The sequence below is a fragment of the Triticum dicoccoides genome, chromosome 4B (genome assembly GCF_002162155.2).
Source record: "Triticum dicoccoides isolate Atlit2015 ecotype Zavitan chromosome 4B, WEW_v2.0, whole genome shotgun sequence".
In the NCBI taxonomy this organism is placed as follows: Eukaryota; Viridiplantae; Streptophyta; class Magnoliopsida; order Poales; family Poaceae; genus Triticum; species Triticum dicoccoides.
In genome coordinates, this window is record NC_041387.1 from 164,817,232 (window position 1) to 164,833,772 (window position 16,541).

A 16,541-nucleotide genomic window follows, 5' to 3' on the forward strand; every position below is an offset into this window, starting at 1 on the left:
ACGACAGATGTCCTAGCAAAAGGACTTAGTCGTGGAGCCATCGCAACTAGGTTAGCTTAAAGGGGTTAAACGGGACAAAGGACATAGGGAGTTTATACTGGTTCGACCCCTTGCGGTGAACGTAAAGGCCTAATCCAGTTTGAAGTGGTATTGCTTATGTTTCGATTACCAGGGAGCGAATACGCTTGACCTAGCTTTCAATCTCTGGTTTCTTGTCCTAAGCCGCCGTCGGGTCGTCCCTTTAAATACATAGGTTGACGCCCAGCGACTCATAGAGTCCCGGCCGGCTCATAATCAACGTGTCCGGCTCGGTGACTAATTATACTTGCCTTACAATCCAAGTCATACATATATGGCAGTTTACACCTATGGGCCCTAAGTCGCCTTTGGGCTTCGGGCCCTTAGCAAGTTTGCTCCATGAACCGCCATCTTCAAGATCTTCATGGGCCTTGTCTTGATGAACCACCATTGGTATAACCCGGCCCCTCCTGGGCAGGTCATACCCAATAATTATATCCCCAACATTAGGCCCCAGGTTGATTTGAACTTGTTCATGTCAATCTTCAACACTTAGAAAATCCTTCTTCATTTATTCTTGCAAGACCCTGTAACCCACCGTGACATCATCTTCTAAGATCATGGTAACCCATGGTGACGTCACCTGTCATTAATATTACATAAATCCCAAATCTTAATATATCTTCTCTTTTAATGAACCTCAGAAGATCGAGGCGTCTGTGCCATCACATATCCATTTTTGGCCTCCTCGATTCCTGCGCATGTCACTTATCGTTTCGTCTTATAAATAGGGCCATGGGTCCCTTTCACTTTCCCCCCTTGCCTCTTTATCTCTTTCTTCTTCCTTGCATCGTCTCAGCGCCCGAGCTCTGTCGCCGTCCTCGACCTCAGCTACTGCCTCGACAATGGCCGCTGCATCAACCTGATTTGTTCAGAGTTCGGTCCTGCGCCTCCGCCGCTCAACAAATCTGGTGAGTTTTCCTCCTTCCCTTTCCTCTAGATCCCATTAGGGTTTCCTACAAGTTTGTCGGAGTTCATCCTTGTTCTTTGCTGTAGCTGGTAACTTTTGATTCAAACTTAGCACTCCTCCCGCGTGGTGGTAGTCGTGGTACTTATTCCTGTTATTATACCATCTCCCTTGCATAAGAAAACCAATCTGGACATATGAACTGCTCACGTACTGCAATTTAGGTCTAAATATTTTTCATTATTTGAAGTGTTGTAGATCCAAAATTATAGCATCCATCTGTGAAATCTGTTTTTCCAATACTTGGCAATTTTTCATTCTTAGATCTGTAACTCAATATTTGTACGGGCGGCTTAACTTTAGAAAGCGTAACCCGCCAGGTATCATTAGCCCCTCTTAAGCCGCCAATAGTTCATCTTCATAATTTCAATGCCATCTTCCGGTTTACCACTTATGCATGCTTCATTGGTATTCACCTTGTAACTCGTCAACCGGCTTAACCATACAATCTTGAACTGGCGCAATCTTTCTTTCAGCTCGTCGATAATGGCTAAGACATATTCTGCTTGTAACTGGGTCCAATCCCGGGTTACTGAGGAAGACTTGAACAACTATGTTGCAACTGACGCTTTAGCCAAAAAAGAAGTCATTCACTGGAGGGTCCCTGGTGAAGAATTTCCTCCTAAACCCAATGACGGATAAGTGATTGTTTTTGCTGATCACCTGAGTCGGGGGGTTCAGCCCACCCGGCTCAAAGTTCTTCCGTGATGTGCTTCATTTTCTCCAACTTCACCCTCAAGATATCGGATCCAACTCTGTGTCCAACATTTGCAATTTCCAAGTGTTTTGTGAAGCTTATCTTCAAGAGGAGTCCACAGTTGATTTATTCAGAGAGTTCTACTATTTAAACCACCAAACTGAATTTGTTGATGGGCCCAACACCGAACTCAGTGGGGTTTCAATTCAAAAGAGAAAAGACGTCAGCTTTCCCTATGCTAAGCCGCCACACCCCCAAAGACTGGAACTAGACTTGGTTCTATTGTCAAGACACATCTCCAGCCGACGAAAATCCCTTACCGGGTTACCGCGATCACCGGCTTAGCAACACGCATCCACTCCCCTCACTGCTCAGTGCAAAGGATCGGGCCAAATATGCACCATCATTTTCAAAGCTCACAACCCTTATGGCCAATGGTTTAATCGGCGTTGACCTTGTCCTGTGCTGGGTGTCCTGGAGTACCTTGCCATTAAGCCGTTGCCCCGGCTTAATGTGTGAATACACTGGCAATGTGAAAGATCCCCAGCGCCACTGTGACATCCAACTGTCCGATGCAGAAATCAATGAAGCCACCAAGAAATTGCTGAATGAACCTTTAAAAGAATGCAGCAAAACAAGACTTAGTCCTTTTAGCACCTTCAACAAGCCGCCAGCCGTAAGTTTGCACATCTTCCACTTCATCAGTATTTTCAATAATTATGCTCACTCATGATCTTTTTGACCTCAACAAGCTAACTTTCCATTTTGGAAGAAGAAACCGCAAGATAAGCCGACCAAAATGGCTCGTACTAAGGCTAAAGCCACCAAGAGGCCTGCCAAGAAGAAAACCACTGAACCCGTGGGTTCAAATATTGATGATGACCATGATGATGATCAGTCAGAGGTAGAACTTGACTCTCTTGGCTCATTTTTTGTACATCTCATTGACAATGATTGTTACCAGGACGACACAGAGGCCAGCCGTGCAGGCGACGCAGAGTAATTATTCTTTCCTCCTACTCAGAACCTCTACCAACACAGAAAACCCGACAAGCAAGCCTAAAAGTAAGCTTTTCTTACCCTCTAGCTCACTTGGATTCCAACTTTCTTTTGAAGAAACAGCAACACAAAGCCCGCCGTACCACCCGGCATAGCGGTGGTGTAATCACTTCTTTCGACTTACCAAACACACCGGTTCGAAAATGCCGCCCATAGGTCTTACCTATTTCGGATATACTTTATCCCAAGGCGGGTCATTTCCGACACCCTCTTAACCCGTCTGATTCAAACTATTAGGGGACTTCTCATTCCTCTTCTGGCGAGTCAAGGGAACGCAAATCCTAGCTTTCAAAACTGTACCTGGGTAAGAATTTTCAACTATTCAAAACTTATATCTGATCCCTACACTCACCTCTTCATGTTTCTTATTTTTAGGGTCCAGGCCAAACCCAGCAAGAAAGCAAAGTTGAATAAGCCGGTCGACGATGTCATCCCGTCTGAACCAGAACAATAACAACCAGTTGCTAAAGATATTATTAATGATCCACCACTTTAAGACCCTGAAGTCTCCATAGATCATATGGATGTTGAACGGGCTATTTCTAAGCCGCCAAGCCCGATCAAGCCTGCCGAGGAGAAAGCTGAAGATATTGTTGCCACTGGTTTTGGATACATAGCTCCGGGTCAACCTACTGTCTTATCTAAGCACAGTGCCAAGGAAGAAATTTATGCTAAAGATAAAGGCAAATGGAAGGTAGATTTGGATAGCTACGCCCATTTTAGCGCCCAAGACATCCACTCTAGTTACTTGAACCGCCTATACAACAGCCGTGACTTTGAAGCCGGCTTGGTTAACTTGATAAAGGAACACTATGAGGTAAATGCTGCAACTCCTTTCTATATGAATATACTTCCCTTAGCCGCTAAGTTTATTTGACATGATAGAATAGAATGTACTATAAACTTCAATAGTTGCATAGATCAAATCCAATAGCCCCCAATGGCCGGTTTCTATGTTCCACATGAACCGAGACTTATAATACCAGTACTTCAACTTTTCCTCTGTAGCCCCCAGGGGCCGGGTTAATACATATTAAGCCGGGGCTTGGTAGTAGTAAAAACCAATTTTGCCTCCATAGCCCCCGAGGGCCGGCTTAATCAGTGATGAATAAGTCGTGGCTAATCATCCTGTTTTAAAATCAACAACCCAATGTATCATCTTTATAAGCCGGATCACATCATTTGTTCGGGTCATGAATTTGTCTTGGAACAGAGGAATAGGCATTATCCCCCAAGTGCCAAGGATAATATTTATATTTTGCTTGGGACTTATAAAAATTGTCTTTAAAAGAAAGCAATATGCATTAGCCCCCAAGTGCCAAGAGTAATACTTGTATTGTGCTTGGGACTTTCAAAGAGTAATCCCGATTGTTATCTTGTCTGTGTATGCTTATGTCACATGCTGAATTGACTGAAAAAGACTCGCAGCTTAATGATCTTAAGGCCAATGTCAAAACTCAGCAGTCAGAGACATCAAAGGCCAAGCCAGAGCTGAAATCTGCATTGGAGAATATTGAGCAGTTGAAACAGAACTGGAACTCTGACAAAGAGGGCTGGGAAATTGAAAAGGCGGCTCTATTGAAGAGAGCAGAAGAAGCTGAAGTCGTGCTTAAACCGGTGACTGAGGAGTTATCTGGCTTACAGCAACAGATTAACACTATGTCATCAGCCATCTTCAGTAAGAACATATCTCCCTTGTATCTTAATAATCATATTATAAACAGCTGTCGGCTTACCCATAACTTTATTGATACAGGTTCTTGGAGCACTAACTTGGGCTCAGATATGCGCATCCGGCTCAAAGCTGTCTACACTCTTGTAGAACAGCTATACACTCGTGCCCAACGAACCATTGCCTCTACGCTGCACAAGAAAACTCTCTCCACACTTATCAAGGATACACTAAAACAGTTATCCGTGCTGCCAAAAAGAATTGATGACTTAAAACGGGGAGCTGCCAGAGCCGGCACCCTGACTGCCCTAAGCCGGGCAAAGGCATGGCAAGCCGATCTTGACCCGGAGGATTTCGCCAATGGCTGCCCCAGTGTCAAAGAAGATGGATCCGCCTTCAGTGCTGATGATTTTGCAGAGATAGCAAGAGCCATGCGCCCCTTAGCAAGCAAGCTGGCTGATGAAACTAGTCTATCTACATACTAGGCGGCTTATGATGCTGACAACAAGAGAGTTAGCGCACCGGTTCATGAACCAACAGATCTTATCCCACCGATTAACCAGATTGTAGACAGATGCTATTGATTGCTACCCCAATATGTACCCCACAACCATTTAAAAACTCAAGTTTGAGTATTAGTTTGGACTCAACTCAGAGTCTAAGAGGTGAACATGATGATAAAGTAGCATGTAATATTAAGCGACGCATAATGTAAGCACACACAAAAGAGTGCGACCTCTCTTGTGGACCCGTGTAGTCTTCAAGGTCATCTCCTCAGTTGATGATGGTAATGCAGTTGTCGTGGTTGCCGGCAGTGGGAAGAAGATCTGAGGTGGCGAAAGACGGTCTGGAGGGAGGATCCCTGCTATGATTGACCCTTCTGTCACTGGAGCAGCTGAGCTAGGATGGACGGCGACGCGGTAGGAGCAGGACAAACCACACAAGGTTTTCTTTGACACATATTTTTAACTGAAGTAATTCTATAAGGGCTTGTTTGAATTGGAGGATTCTAACAACGCCGGGATAGGAAATACATAGGAATAGTATAGGAATGCACGTGCAAAACAAAGAATTTAAAAACATAAGATTTCTATCAATCTGGGTGTTCGGTTCACAAGAATTGGAAGATCACAGGAATGCAAAGAAGCATGGTCAAATTAAGTCAAACCACAAGAAAATGTAGAGTTATAATGGTATTATGCTACTATCACTTAATCATGTGCTTCATGAATAGGAATTGGAAAAGGAGGGCCAAGTGGATATTAAAATTCCTACGGTTTTTCTTTGAAAGAGACACTAAAGGAACAAATCCTACAATTTTCCTTTGCTCCATTCCTTTTAACCAAATGCATGAATAATAGTAGCATAGGAAACTTTTCAATTCCTATGTTTTTCCTTCACTTTTCCTTTCAACCATTGGCGATTCTGGTAGGCAGGCTTGAACATGCAACCGCCTACACTCCAAAAATGTTTTTGTACTACTTCTACTACTTTGGACCTAAGCTACTGCCCTACTAGCTCAACTTCCAGGCCCATCTACACATGCATAGCCCAAACACATAGATATAAGAGAAAAATTCACTATAGGTCACAAAACTTGAGTCGGTTGACACTTTAGTACCACTATTTCAAAATACCCGAACTATGGTCCACGTACTTGCGCACAGGGTTCAATTCGGTCTGTATGTACGATTTCGTCTATGTATTCGTTGACTTGGCTGAGTCAGCGGCCACCAGCTCGGCTTTGACCGCCACCTGGTCATGTCTGGGGTTAATACTAGTCCATCCAGGTTTTTTTTTGCAAAATCGCCAGGACCATTAAGCCAGCCCACCTGGTCGGACGGACCAGCTCACTGTCTCCCTCTCCTCCCACACCCGCTCGTTGTCTCCTCTGCTCCCACACCCTCTCTGCTCGTCATCGCTGCCGAGGTCGTCCTCTGAGCTTGTCGGCATCGACGACGGCTCCATGAGCACGTCATCGGACGCTGAGCCGCCGCCGTCCGCGCCGTTCAGGAGGGGCCTGCGCGACATCCCTCTTGCTCCTTCACGTCACCATGATGCTGCCTCGCCGCCCCTGTACAGTACGTCACTATCGCCAGCAGCTCTGTTGCTCGATTTGTCCAATTTAGTTCCGGTAAAGAGTTCTTGGTCGCATCAATTGCGTGCACGAGCTAGGGTTTGGGCGTTCGTTCAACTTTCTGACAGATTGGGTGTGGGTGGTATGGTTTTAGTAGTTTCTTGATGAACTTAGTGGCAGGCCAAAAATAGAGTTGCGTCTTGTGTTAGGATGGGGGGTTCAATGTTGTTGACCATGTTTGCAGAGATCTGGAGTGGTTAGGGTTCTTTCTCCCCCAATTTGTCATGGGTCCAGGTGTCTAGGGTTTAAGCAGTAAAGGTTGATTTTAGTGTCAGAGTTGGCTTGGTGTGCAGAATTTTTAATTTGCAATTACATTAGGTCTGATTTACCAAAAATGGTTGCTTTATGACCTGTAAGATCATACATTTGTTAATTGGAGGCCAGGAATCTCTGCTTTTCTTTCTCATAAGTCTGAATTTTGTACCGTATGAACCTTTCTGTAGTCTGAAATGTCTGAACTTTTTCAACTTGATTGTTTTGCAGGACCCTTAAGCATACACTTCTCTGTTGAGGTCATACATGGTGGCTATTTTCTGTGTGGTGGCAAGCATAGGGATTATCACAAAGGTCACTCCATTTGGTATGATTACTGTGACATAGATAATTGGACACCTAATGTTGTTGCCAATCTAGTGGAGGAAATTGGATATAAGTTTGAGGGCAGGATCAGGGCTTATTGGTGTGTTCCTGTATTTGAAAGTGTATAGGAATGGATTAAGAGAGATTAAGATAGGGGACAACACTATGACAGAAAACATGAAGGATTGTGTTTTAAACGGCAACCACTTCCAACAGATTTTCCTTGATCATGATGAGAGCATGAGATCATATATTTCTCTTGTTCAAGTTCACTCTGATGATGAGGATCCTCCAATTGTCAGGTTCAGTGGCATTAGGCTAAAGAAGGACAAGGCACACCAACAGCAAGAAGAGCAAACACAACAGCAGCAAGAGGAGCAGGCTCAGCTCACTCTAGTGGAATAGGAGCAGGCTGAGCCCCCTCAAGTGGAACAGGAGCTGCCTGAGCATGATCAAGAGGATGATCATGATCAAGAGCATGAGCAAGATGAAGCAGAGTCAAAAAGTGGAGCAGAGTCAGAAGAAGATGATTTCATACCAAGTCCACTCTAGCCAGGAACTACTTACCTTTCATCTTAGTTTGGGTTTAGGGCCAGGAAATCCTGTAGGTTTTTGAACATGAATGCAGCAGATGCAGTTGGTTGTTCAGTAATGCAGGATTTAGATGAAGATTACATTCCACAAATTGTTGATACAGACATTGATCTGCAAGCTGATGATGACTTGTTTGACAAAAATGTTGATTGTGAGAAAGGCAAAGGTAAAGCAGTCCAAGAAGAAGCTGATGATCCTACTGAAGATGTGGACGTGTGCTTGCCTTCATCTAATGAAGATAAGGTTAAGCTGAATTTCAAAAGTTTCAAAGAGGAAGACCTGACTAAACCAGAGTTTCAAGTTGGCCAGACCTTTGGATCTGTTGTGTTCCTGAGGAAAGCTATCAAATAGTACAGCTGTCAGGAGAGAGTTGACATTAAATGCCCCAGAAATGATAGGAAAAGACTCAATGCCATTTGTGAAGATGGGTGCCCTTGGACCTTGTCTACATCATTTGATGGGAGAATCAACTGCTCCATAATCAAGAAATACAACCCAAAGCATAAATGCATAAAGAAATGGCGTGTTAAGTCATTCACTACTCCTTTTATGGCTGGAAAATATGTTGATTCTTTCAGAGCAGATGAAAACATGAATATGAATTTTTTTGCAAGGGTGGTTCAGAAAGATTGGAACATGACAGCAACAAGGAGCAAGCTCAGAAGGGATAAGAGGCTAGTGAAGAAAGTGATTGAAGGAGATGAGTTGGAGCAGTACAGCAGCATGTGGGATTATGCACAAGAATTCAGAAGATCAAACCCAGGCAGTTCTTTCTATGTGGGTGTCAGTGATGGCATATTTGCAAATTGCTATTTCTCTCTGGATGCTTGCAAAAGGGGTTTCATGCAAGCCTGTAGGCCTATCATTTGTTTGGATGGGTGCCACCTGAAGACAAAGTATGGAGGTGTTATGTTGTGTGCTGTTGGCACGAATCCTAATGACTGCATTTACACTATAGCTTTTGCAGTTGTTGAGGTAGAGAACACTGACACATGGAAATGGTTTCTGTCAAATATGAAGAGTGACTTGGGAATTGTAAACACAGATCCATGGACTATAATGTCAGACAAGCAAAAGGGCCTGATCAAGGGAGTGAGGCAGCACTTTCCTGATGCAGAGCACAGGCACTGTGTTAGGCATATATGGAAGAATTTTCAGCAAACACACAAAGGAGATGTTCTTAAGAACCAGTTATGGAAGTGTGCAAGGAGCACAACACCAGAACTGTGGGTTGCAAGCATGGAGGAAATGAAGTTCATCAGCCTAGAAGCATACAAATGGCTTGAGCAGCTACCACCCAACACTTGGGTTAGGGGCTTCCAAAGAGAATTGGTCAAGTGTGATATCCTTCTGAACAACAACTGTGAGGTTTTCAACAAATATATTCTTGAGGCTAGGGAGATGCATCTCAGATCAATGATATACAAGATCAAAACACAACTCATGGTCAGGTTCTACAACAAAAGAAAGGGGGTAGAGACCTGGCCTGGCTTAATATGCCCAAAAATTAGGAAAATAATTGAGAAGAATATAGAGCTGTCAGCTACATGCATGGTTTCAGGAGCTGCTGATGACATATTTCAGGCTGACAACAGGAACAAGACATACATTGTTGCCATGAAGGAAGAAAGTTGTACATGCAAAAGGTGGGATCTTAGTGGAGTTCCATGTCACCATGCAATTGCATGCTGCAGACATGAGAGGATTGATCCTGAGAGTTTGGTGCACTCCTGTTACAGTATAGAAGCATTCAAGCTAGCATAAAAACCCATTATCAAGCCTTGCAGAGATAGGAGTGAGTGGCAGAAGATGAATGGTTGTGAAGTCAAGCCATCTGTCTATGAAAAAAAGTAGGGAGGCCTTCAAACAAGAGTAGGAGAAAGCAGCCATATGAGATTGAAAAGAAAGATGGAACCAAGGTGACGAGCAGACATGGAATCACAATAACACGTTCATACTGCCATGAAACAGGCCACAACATCGAAGGATGTAATCAAAGAAAGGCTGGCCTTTTGCCAAATCTAGCAGAGAGAACAACAAGAAGGGGTCCAAGGGTCAGGAAGGGTCATTCCTGATGATGTGTGAGATGATGAAATTGTTTTGGCACAACAAGATGATGGCCAAGGTACACAAGAGGAGGTTCATGTCACACAAGATGATGGTCAAGTTACACAGGAGGAGGGCCATATTGATTTCCAAGTTACATATGAGCAGGCCCATGTTGATGGCCATGATACACATGAGGAGGTCATTGTCACACAAGATGATCGAGAAGATACACCAGTTGTTTTTCAAGAAATTCTCCACTTTTGTCCCTTCATTTTGACCACTTTTGCCCAATCCTTTTTGTTGTACTAATGCTAGCATGTGATGATTGTTTTGTACAGGTGCAGGACTTTGGATTTACAATGCTTCATAGGATGCAACAATCCAGACCTATTCCTAGAAAAGATACTGAAAGCATTTTGCCAGATTCTTCATTCATCTCACTAGAGCCAGTTCTCACACTTCAGCATAGACAACAACAACTACAAATGAAGGCAACCAGACCATGAAGTCGCTGAAGATGAAGAGAGAGAAAGAAAGACAGATGGCAGCCAGGAGAGATGCAGCACTTGAGGCCATGAATGAGATGGCAGAGAAGAAAGTAGAGGAGGCAGAAGCAAAAAGGCAAGAAATTGCAAGGAGGAAAGCAGAGTCTTCAGAAAGAAGAAGAAGAGCAGCACAAGCTCTGTTGGAAAAGGCAGTGCCTAGGAGGCGCTTAGGCACGCCTAGGCGCTAGGCAATGGCCAAACGCCTCGCCTAGGGCATAAATGGAGGTCTAGGCAGGGTAAGCAAGGAATTGCCTACACAAGCAAGAAATCATGCCACATACTGCACTAATATGCCAAACGGTTTATATTCCAATGGTAGTAGATGGTAGTTAACTTATTTATATGCCCTAAACTAATATCAATACCCAAAATAATCACAAGTACACTACGAGTAAAAATATATTACCACCTAGGCACCGCCTAGGCACTAGGCGAAGGCCAACCGCCTCGCTTACGCCTACCGCTTTTTCCAACCTTGAGCACAAGAGAAGAAAGCTCTGGAATCTGCAGCAAGACTGGAAGCTGCAGCCACAAGAAAAGCTTCATTGCAAGAAGAGAAGGAGGCTAGATCCCTTGAAGCAATGGCAGCTAAAGCAGAGGCAGCACTAAAGAGAAAAGAAGATCAAGAAGCAAAGAGAGCTATGGAAGCACTGAGGAGAAAAGAAGATCAAGACGCAAGGATGAAACAACAAGAAGAGGCCAAGAGAATAAGATCTGAGCCGAGGAAGCATGTAGGGCCAAGTGGACATGTGCCCAAGAAGCTGAAGAGAGTGAACATGTTTGATGAGTTTAGATGATTCAGTGTTGTTGCACTTGTAATTTTTTGGCAAAAACTACAATGATACTCTTTGAAACTGTTCGAGTTGAGATGATTCAGTGCTTTTGCTCTTGTAATTTTTTGGCAGAAACTACAATGCGACTCTTTGAAACTATTGGAGTTTAGATGATTCAGTGCAGTTGCATTTGTACTCATTCAATGGCTTCATTCACTGAATTCAAAATGAAAACTGTTAGAGTTTAGTGCAGAATCAGTGGCTTTATTCACTGAATTCAAATTGAAAACTGCAATGAACTAGTGGTTCATTTCTCTCTTCACTGGTTTTGTACTTAACTGTAAAAAATAACAAAATAAAAAAGGGTGGCCTGGGTCTCGAACCCAGGACCTATGGTGTGAGAAACTGCATGCAATGCCAGTGTGATAGGAATGGTGCTTTGCTCAAGTGTTACTTGACAACCTACTTATTATGATTCCACTCCCCTCCCTGTTAACTGAATTATAACAGTTAATTGAACTTTAACAGTTGTCTGAATTTAGTTTGAAAAGAGAACTGAATTTTACAGTTAACTGAATTTAGTTTGCAAAGATAACTGAATTTTTCCAGTTAACTGAATTTAGTTTGAAAAGTTAACTGATTTTTTACAGTTAACTGAATTTTAACATTTGTCTGAATTTAGTTATCTAAGAAATTTCAGTTAAGACAAAGTTCGGTTAAGACAAAATTCAGTTAAGACAAAGATTCATTTTTCTTAAAACCTTAGCAGCTGCTTCTTTTGGAATTATTGCCTTATATAGCAACAAGACACTTTTGGATTTTTTTCCTTATATAGCAACAAGACTGCATCAACAACATTATATAGCATCAACTGCCACTTATATAGCATCAACACAGTTAAACACTTATATAGCATCACAGCCAGTTCAACACTTATATAGCATCAATAGCCAGTTCAACATTGCCAGCAGAAATTATGAATAACTTATGTGCTTAATATACAAGCACACCTAACAAACTACTATTTTATAACTTATATGCTAAAAATCTATATATTTCGGCACACTTAACTACTGCAACTGCATATTCTTCATGCCTGCTACTACATCTTCTTCATCTTCAGTTCTTCATCTTCTCGAGGCGCTCCGAGCGGCGAACCTCCATGTCAAGTGCCACCTTCCTCTTCTTCTTCCTCTCTGGCTGCGCTGCAACGTCCACCTGTGCTTGCAGGGCCAAGACCACCTCCACCTCCTGCTTGACGATGTCAAGAACATTTGGAAGCAGCTCGACGTCAATGGGGCAGTGCTTGTCACCCTCCTTGGTGACGGGTTCCACCATCTGGACCTTCGGCTCGAGGACGACGGGCGCCGCCACCTTGACCTCCGGCTCATTGTCAGAGAGGACAATCACCTCGGGCTCCTCCCAGCCAATCGACCAGGACGAGTCAGCAGCATAGCCAGAGTCATCGTCGGAGCCAGAGTCGTACTCCAAGTCGGACGAGATGTACTCAGAGACGTTGTCACGCCCAAGGATATCGGGCTAGTACTGGTCCCAGTAGGTCATGTTGACAGGCGGTGGGACGGCCAGGTCGACATTGTGGATGCGCTCCGTTCGCGAGCCAACACGCGACGGATCCGGCTGCCGTGGCGCGGTGGCAGACCAGTACATCCACCACCAGGCTCGCTGCCCTGGGTCGTCGGAGCGCGTCTCCTGCATCGCGAAGCGGAGGATGAGAGCAGAAGGGATACCGTTGGGGTCGGTGCAGGCGTGGTCCAGCTCGTTGTTGGTCATGACCTTGAGGAGGCCACACACGTAGTGATGCAGCATCCCAATGCTGGGGAACCACTTCCCGGTCTCCGTCAGATCCGTGTGCATCACCTTGTCATCGCCTGCGAGGTCATCGATGACCCTCTGCCAGGCGGGGTTGTTCTCCATGTCGTCGGCGGCGAGGGTTTTGTTGACGGCAGAGTGGGGGTTTGGTAGCGGGGTAACCAAGGCGACGTGGGTGGACTGGAGGTGAGTGGACAGTGGAGCGGTGGGTGGGTGGGCTTAAAGAGCAGAGAAGAAAACCGAAAAGGCATGGGCCATTGGGCCACTAGCAACTACTAAATAGTTAGTTTAGTACCTGCCCTTGATCAAAGCACTACTACTTACCCCACTGGCATTTCCCCCAACGTTCAATACCACAGGTCCTGGGTTTGAGATCCAGGCAAAACTCTTTTTGTGTAATTTTTATTTTTTTTTCTTTAATCAAAATATGGTACATGCATACAAATTCAGTCATAGAAAACAGCAAATCTTTCCAAAAGAAGAAACACCGACAATTAACTTCAATTTCTTATCTACATTTACTTATCTGAACCCAATTTAGTTAACATTTGATAGAAAGTACAAATGACACAAATCCAAGAGGAGGTTCATGTTCATTTGACATAAGGTACACATTCTAGGAAAGATACAAAGTCATTTTTTACAATGACACAAATTCAATCAAATTCGTTCAGCATGCCCTTCAGCTTCCTTATCTTCTCCTTGGTGGCCTCTTTGTGTTTGAATAGGTCACCAACCATGTACTCAAGCTTCCTTTTCTCATGCTTCAAATCATCCCTCTCTTGAATCACTTGGTCTCTCCTGCACTGCTTGGTCCCTCTCTTTCTCTGCTTTAACCCTGAAGACCTGATGAATGTTGGTTACTGACTTGTCTGTCATGTTCTTCTTCTCAAGTTCTTCCTTTAGATCAACCACCATCTTAGCAAAATCAAGCTTGAAATGCCTCAACTCATTCTCCATCTTCTTCTTCTCTTCAAGAACCTTCAAGTTTTCTTCAGCACTCACAACATTCTGTCTGAGCCTCTGTTTTTTCTCCTCTTCATACATGGTCCATATACTATCTAGGCTCATCTTCAGAGCATCAGGCCACTCAGAGTCAACCCACTCAACATATCTGCATTTAGGTACCTCCTAACAATTTAGACCAAACAAAAAATTCAGTTAACTGCCAGTATTCAGTTTTGTGCATGATGATGAAACTTAAAACATACTACAAATGACTTCCTGTTTAATAGTGCCAAATGTAAAAAAAATACTAACCTTTTGTGCACAAGCTAGAAACCTTCTACCACTATCAACAGATTCAAATGCCACATGCTTCTCACACAAAGATCCATGCCCACATCTAAAGCTAGGCAGATATGTAGCCAAGCCACTCCATTCCTCATAGGAAATTGTGGCAGGTGGCTAAACAAAAGAGAGACATTTGGAATCAACTGAGAGAGAAACTCTAGCTGAGAAACCCTAGACTAGGTGGGGAGCACACTAACCTTGCTGGTCACAGAGTCATCTTCGGAAGAACTGGGAAGATCATCCCAGGACACCATGGTTGCTGCTAGATGAAGATGAGAAGGGGATCTGTTGGTGCTATTGGACAGAGGAGAGAAGGGATCTGGTGGTGCATGAAATTGAAGATGAAAGATGAGGAAGAAGAAGGGGATCTAGTGGTGGTGGTGGACTGGTGGTGGACCAAAGCTACATGTAGAGTGAAAGTTGCTGGGTGGGTGTTTGCAGCAGGTGCAAGTACATGCTTGCTTTTGAGTTTAGTTGTGTTGAGAAAGGGGGCATGGGCTGACATGAGTTACATTTATGACAGAAATTAGTTAACATAAGTTAGTTCAGTTATGACAGCAATTAGTTAAGTGCATTTCTGTCAGCAATTAGTTAACCCTAATTAGGTTAAGTGCATTTCTGCCAGCAATTAGGTATGAAAGCATTTCTGTTAGTAATTTGAAAGCAATGAGGTTAAGTACAATTCTAACAGAATTTGAATTAGGTAAACTTCTGCCAGAGGTAGTTTAACTACACTTCTGACATCAAATACATCTGTTAGTAATTTCAAAGCAATTAGGTCAAGCAGACTTCATATTACTGACATATTATCCATTACAACAAGCATTCCAACCAAGACTTCATACTGAGCAAACAAGAGATCTCTACACTGGCATTTAGTATGCTAAATTTAGAACAAGAGATCTCTTAGAACACCTACACCTACTCATTTAACAACACTTCACTTCTTCATAATTAAGGTGAAATACATCACACAAAGCACTATAACAAAAGCCATCAGCAGCAGCAAAATCTCTCTACCTAATCTTAAAAGCATAGCAATTTGCTGCTTGGTAGCATACTTATTCTCACTGGAGCTAGCATAATTAGCTCCGCCTACAGTGCCTCTTCCATCCATGCCTCTTCCAGCCATGCCCCTTCCAGTTGTGCCTCTTCCTGCCATTGATTCAGTCCTCTGCCTCTCAAGCTCTTCCCTCCTATCCTCAGATGCACCAATTGCATCTACAGTGGCATCACCAACCAGACGCCTTGTTTCAACCAGATGCTCCACATATTCAAGCTCCCAGCGCCAGAAATCACAGGTGACCTGAGAACACAAAATTACAGAGTGATAGTAAACTTCAAAGTGCATGAATCAATGGCAGACTAGTTAACCAACTAGTTCTGTCAGTAATTTTGCAAACAAGGACAGTCTAAACTATTGTATTAATCAGAGCAATGACTAGTTAACCAACTAATTTTGCAACCAAGGACAATCTCAACTACTGGAGAGCACCTAAAGACCAATTTAATCAGTGCTCTGCTCCAATACTACAGTGAGTTGACACGACATGAATCAATCAACATGAAGCTAAGAACTAGCACTTACAGTGTGGTTGACGCACTTGTAGAAGATCCATCCATCGTGCTCATCGGTGCTAGACTGGTAGAACCTCACCTGCTCGCCGCAATCCGGGAACCCGATCAATGGTATAGCAACAGAGCAGCCATGCAATGCAGAGTGGACGGAGCTGGAAGACGACATGACGACGGGGACGGAGGAGGTGGAGCAGGGCATTGTCGGTGTCAAAACTGGCGGGTCTCGGGTAGAGGGTCCCGAACTGTGCGTCTAAGGTAGATGGTAACGGGAGACAGGGGACACGATGTTTACCCAGGTTCGGACCCTCTCTATGGAGGTAATACCCTACTTCCTACTTGATTGATCTTGATAAATATGAGTATTACAAGAGTTGATCTACCTCAAGATCGTAACGGCTAAACCCTAGAAGTCTAGCCTGTATGACTATGATTATGATTCTCCTCCCTATGGACTAAGCCCTCCGGTTTATATAGACACCAGAGGGGACTAGGGTTTATACAAAGTCGGTTACAGAGAAAGGAATCTTCATATCCGGGCGCCAAGCTTGCCTTCCATGCCAAGGAGAGTCCCGTCCGGACACGGGTGAGAGTCTTCGGTCTTGTATCTTCACTGCCCATCAGTCCGGCCCATGTCCAATAGGTCGGACACCCGAGGACCCCTTAATCCCGGACTCCCTCAGTAGCCTCCGA

At 43.9% G+C, this 16,541-nt stretch overlaps 1 pseudogene; it reads right to left on the reverse strand.

Moving 5' to 3' along the window:
- Nucleotides 1-13,636: 13,636 nt before the first annotated feature.
- Nucleotides 13,637-16,050, reverse strand: LOC119292601 (annotated as a pseudogene).
- Between the last annotated feature and the right edge of the window lie 491 nt (nucleotides 16,051-16,541).